The following is a 5,560-nucleotide window of genomic DNA, read 5'->3' on the forward strand; positions in this document are numbered from 1 at the left end:
GGCTCTCCACTACCAGGTCTCAGCCAAGAGCTACTCTCTAGACAAGCAAGGCTGTGTAAGGAGTCAGGGAGGAGAGAGCTCTTGGTGGTGTTTATTTCCTGAGAATGAACGAGGAGGAATCACAATTATGAGATGGCAACACACATGGTGGATAGAGCGTGGACTTAGAATTCAAACAGACCTGTATGGGGGTTTGTTCTCGGCCACTTAACAGCCACATGACCTTGGGCAAGTCACTTAAGTTCCATGAGCCCTAGTTTCCTCATCTGTAAACTGAGTGTAAGAGTACCTCCATCATAAGATTGTTGTAAGGAAAAAGCAACCTAAATGTCCATCAACAGAGGAATGGATAAAGAAGATGTGGTACATATATACAATGGAATATTACTCAGCAATAAAAGAGAACAAAATAATGCCATTTGCAGCAACATGGATGGACTTAGAGATTGTCATACTGAGTGAAGTAAGTCAGACACAGAAAGACAAATATCATATGATATCACTTATATGTGGAATCTAAAAAAAGGGGGGATACAAATGAACTTATTTATAACACGGAAGTAGAGTCATGGATGTAGAAAACAAATTTATGTTTACCAGGGGATGGTGGGGGGAAGGGATAAATTGTGAGATTGGGATTGACATACACACTACTATATATAAAACAGATAACTAATAAGAACCTACTGTATAGTACAGGTAACTCTACTCAATACTCTGTAATGGCCTATATGGGAAACGAATCTCAAAAAAAAGAGTTGATATATGTATATGTATAACTGACTCACTTTGCTGTACACCTGAAACTAACACAACATTGTAAATCAACTATACCCCTATAAAAATTTTTAAAAAAAAGATTGTTGTAAGGAATAAATGAAAGGATTTTGGCAACATGGTGGACTAAACTGACCTCTTTCTCCAACTATAAACACATAGAGATATGAGAAAAGACCATTTTTAATACAGAGTCAAGCTCAAGAGACAGGTAAGACCCCAAGTGCCAGCAACAATGAGGAAACTCAAAGCCACAGGTGAGAGCACAAGTTGGCCCAAGGGGAAAGTCAGACTCCAATACAGGGCCTGGAACTGTCATCCAATATGGTGGCCACCAGTCACATGTGGTGATGACACACTTGAAATGTGGCCCCGAATTGAGACCTGCTGTAAGTGTCAAATACACTGGATTTGGAAGACTTAGTACCCCAAATAATTCATTTTCATATTGATTACATGTTGAAATGATAATATTTTGGATCTACTGGCTTAAATGTAATATGTTATTAAAATTAACTTCATCTACCTCTTTATTTTTTAATGTGGCTATTTGCAAATTTTAAATTATATACATGGCTCATATTATATTTCTCTTAAAGAGCACTACCCTGGAGGCTGGGACCTGAGGTTGTAACAAACACATGGAAAAGGAAACAGGGACTTAAGTTCACAGGAAAGGTAGACCTGGGACCCTGGAAGAGCCAAGCCATCCACAGGAAAACTAAATAAATGAAAGAAAAACACTGCACACAAGCCTTGAAAAGCATCACAAGGGGCTTCCCTGGCGGCGCAGTGGTTGAGAGTCCACCTGCCGATGCAGGGGACACGGGTTCGTGCCCCGGTCCGGGAAGATCCCACGTGCCGCGGAGCGGCTGGGCCCGTGAGCCATGGCCGCTGAGCCTGCACGTCCAGAGCCTGTGCTCTGCAACAGGAGAGGCCACAGCAGTGAGAGGCCCACGTACCGCCAAAAAAAAAAAAAGGCATCACAAGAACTAGTTAAAAACAGGACGAGAGACAACAAAACCTAGCAGAGAAAAGAAGAAGACACAAGGGGCAAGGACATTTTTTAAAAGAAACAAATGAAACTTCTAGAAATGAAAGACTTTTAAATTTAAAACTCACTGGGAGGGTTAAACAGCAGATAAACAGTGCTGAAGAGACAAATAATGAACGGGCAGAGCAATCTGAAGATAACTCCCCCCCAGAATTCAGTGCAGAGAGAGAAACAAATGGAAAATACAAATGAAGAAGCAAATGCAAAAGTCCAACATATGACTAAAAGGGGTCCTGAAAGGGAAGAGGAGAAGATGGAGAAGACATGGTATCTCAGGATGGCGGAGGGATTTCCAGAACTGCAGAAACACAGGACTCCAGACTTAAAGATATGATTCTTGAAGGTATATGGTTAATCATGAAGAAGCACTGCAAGGCCAGAGCAGGACAAAAAAAAATGAATTCACTCCTCGACACACAAGCAGAACTGCAGAACCCTAAAGACCAAGAGAAAACCCTAAAGACTACCAGGAAGACTAGGCAGATCATTTACAACTTCTCAACAGAAACGAGACTAGAAGACAAGGACTACCACCACCTGCAGACTGAGGAAAGGCAGGAGTCAGCGCAGAACTCAATGCACAGGAAAACCAGTATTCAAGAGTCTACACAGACTTTTCCAGACAAGGCATAAGACTGTACCTTGTAGACTTTGGCTCAAACACTACCACAGGTTTTGAATCATTTAGTAAAAACAAAAAGAAAGATGAAGATTAACTTCATACTTTAAGTATTCACACTAACCATAACCGTAAGAATCTAACCGTAACCGCAAGAGAAAAGGAATAAACTATGTAACATGTAAACTAGTAGAATTTATCGTAAAAAGAAAAAGAGAGAAAAGATTCAAAATATTAAAATCAGAAATTAAAGAAGGGACATCACTCATGATCTTACAAAATTACAAGGATTGTAAAGGAATACTATAAACAACCGCATGCCAACAAATTAGGCAACTCAGAGAAGAACGGACAGATTTCTAGAAAGATATAAATTACCAAAACTGACTCGAGGAAACAGACTATCTGAAAAGACCTATAAGGGTAAAAAGCTTGAATTACTAATTTAAAAACTTCCCACCCATGCCAGCATAGAAACAGTGAAAAAAATCTACCTTGTCTGAACTGTGGAAAATAGTAAGGTTTACAGCAACCAAGCAAATACTTATCAAGAGAAAGGTGAATGAACCACCCCCACTTCCCCACTCTCCAGCTCAGCAGTGATTCTGAAGACAGCACCCCCCTTCTCTTGTGGGTTCCTGGTGTGGGAGGGAGCAGACAGGACCTTGTTCTCAAAGAACTGAGGCTGTCTGTCCTGACCTGTCAAATAGCTCCTGAAGGTCTAATGAAAAGGTGTTGCCTTTGTGAGTTGCCTTCTGAGTTGTGTCTAACTCAGAATTTGCTCAGAGCAGAGAGTGGCCATAGGGAAGGCATTTGTCAAAAACATCAAGGCAGTCAACCAGTCACTGCAGCCTGGGGCAAGGGATATTAACTGAGGCCGACAACAGACAGCACTGAAAGCCAGGGAGAAAAGCTGGAGAGTGAGATGCTTTGTGGAACAAGGGCTCTGAAAGGGCTCCACACTGGCAGTTTCTTACAAAGCTAAACATAAACAGGGCCTTACCATATACCATCCAGCCATCGCACTTCTAGGTATCCACCCCAATAAGCTGAAAACTTATGTCCATACAAATGTTTATAGCAGCTTTATTCATAACTGCCAAAAACTGGAAGCAACCAAGATGTCTCTCAACAGAAGAATGGATAAACGAACTGCGGTACATCATATAATGGGATATTATCCAGCAATAAAAAGCAAAGAGCTATTGGACTTCCCTGGTGGCGCAGTGGTTAGGAGTCCGCCTGCCAATGCAGGGGACACGGGTTCGATCCCTGGTCCGGGAAGATCTCACATGTCGCGGAGCAACTAAGCCCGTGCACCACAACTACTGAGCCCACGTGCCACAACTACTGAAACCCGCGTGCCTGGAGCCCACGCTCCGCAACAAGAGAAGCCACCGCAATGAGAAGCCCGTGTACCGCAATGAAGAGTAGCCCCTGCTTGCTGCAACTAGAGAAAGCCTGCGCACAGCAATGAAGACCCAATGTAAGCTGTAAGCTGCCTGCTGAATGTTGAAGGCCTGTCCCAACACTCACCCAGATCTCAACTGCAGAGACTGTGAGTTGTTTGATGTGGGGTTTGTTTGTTTTGCTTTGGACATTTAAGGAAATCTCTGTCAAATGTCTCTTTGGACACTTAAGGAAATCTCTGTCAAATCTCAGAAGAGAGACTTCACTGACCACGCGTGACAAAAAATACAGTCTTTATAAAAATAGCCTAGAGAAGTCACTAAATGAACAAACAATTAGAACCCACAGTGGACAACAGCAAAGCCTGGGGTGGAGGTGTGGGGGAGAATCTGATTCCCAGAGTTACTATATTATAATATTCAAAATGTCCAGTTTTTCAACAAAAAGTTATGACGTATGCAAAGTATGGAGAGGGCCATCCATTTCACATAAATGGCATCAAACAATATGCAGCCTTTTCTGTCTGGCTGCTTTCACTAAGCATAGCATTTTCGAGTTCGATCCCCCCCTTGGGGCACATATCATCACTTTATTCCCATTTATGGATGAACACTATTCCACTGTGTGGATAGAACACATTTTCTTCATCCATTCATCTGCTGATGAGTATTCGGGTTGTTTCCATTCTGGGTTATCACGCGTAATTCTGTCCATAGCTAGACATTTAATAAACGCTTGACGACTGACTGATAAATTGAGTGGATCCTAGAATAACTGGAATTTGGGCTAGTTTCCTAGGCCATAGGTTTCGACTGTTTTTAAACCTTTCATGTTGCAATGGAATAGACTAGCTGCAAGTGCAATGTCTGAGTGTCACATTATGTGTCCACCTGTGTGTCTGTGTTAAGTAGCCTACTGAGGGGGCTCAAATTAAAGTTCAGTGCAGGTCTGAAATCCTGTACCAGAACTCCGGGACCCAAGTGAGTTTCAGAATTCAGAATCTGAGGGGTTCAGAAAGGTAAATCAATGCATACGCCACACTGTAAGTAACCGCCAGTGGGTCCAGGGCAGCACCTGGTGACCAAATCATTCTTTCTGCATTGAAACCCTGACAGCTCAGAGTAAACAGAATAAATAAAGACAGGAAAGAGCAATATGTGAGTTCAGGTGTGGCCACAAAGAGGTCTGAGCCACCTCAGCATTTTCAGAGCTTCTGGGGATTCTAAATTGCAGACAAGGGAACTTGGATGACAGAAGTTTATATTTTAAGGCAAAGTGAATTTCTCTGCCAATTCCAAAGTTTCTTCTACAGTGCTGCTCTAAAGTGTTCCCAGCACTCCAAGGGGAAAAGAACCCATCTCCTTCACCTCCCAACTATAAAAGCACGCAAATCATATAAAACATAAAGCATTACTTAAAAGTAACATAAAGCAACATCTTATAAAGTAAAACTGTAAGCGTTTTCTCCTTGTCAGGTAGCACACCAAGCGCTCTTCGGGCCTTAATTCACTCACCCCTCACAACGACCCCAAGGTCGGTTCTATCATTACTCCCACTTTGCAGAGAAAAAAAGGGACTCTGAGAGGGTAAATCATTTGTCCACAGTCACACACCTAACAGGTAGTTGAACCAGATCTTAAACCCAGATTATTATCATTATATATTTTTTAAATATATATATTTTTTGTGGTATGCGGGCC

This window comes from Mesoplodon bidens, assembly GCF_964165515.1.
Source record: "Mesoplodon bidens genome assembly, chromosome: 18".
Taxonomy (NCBI): Eukaryota; Metazoa; Chordata; class Mammalia; order Artiodactyla; family Ziphiidae; genus Mesoplodon; species Mesoplodon bidens.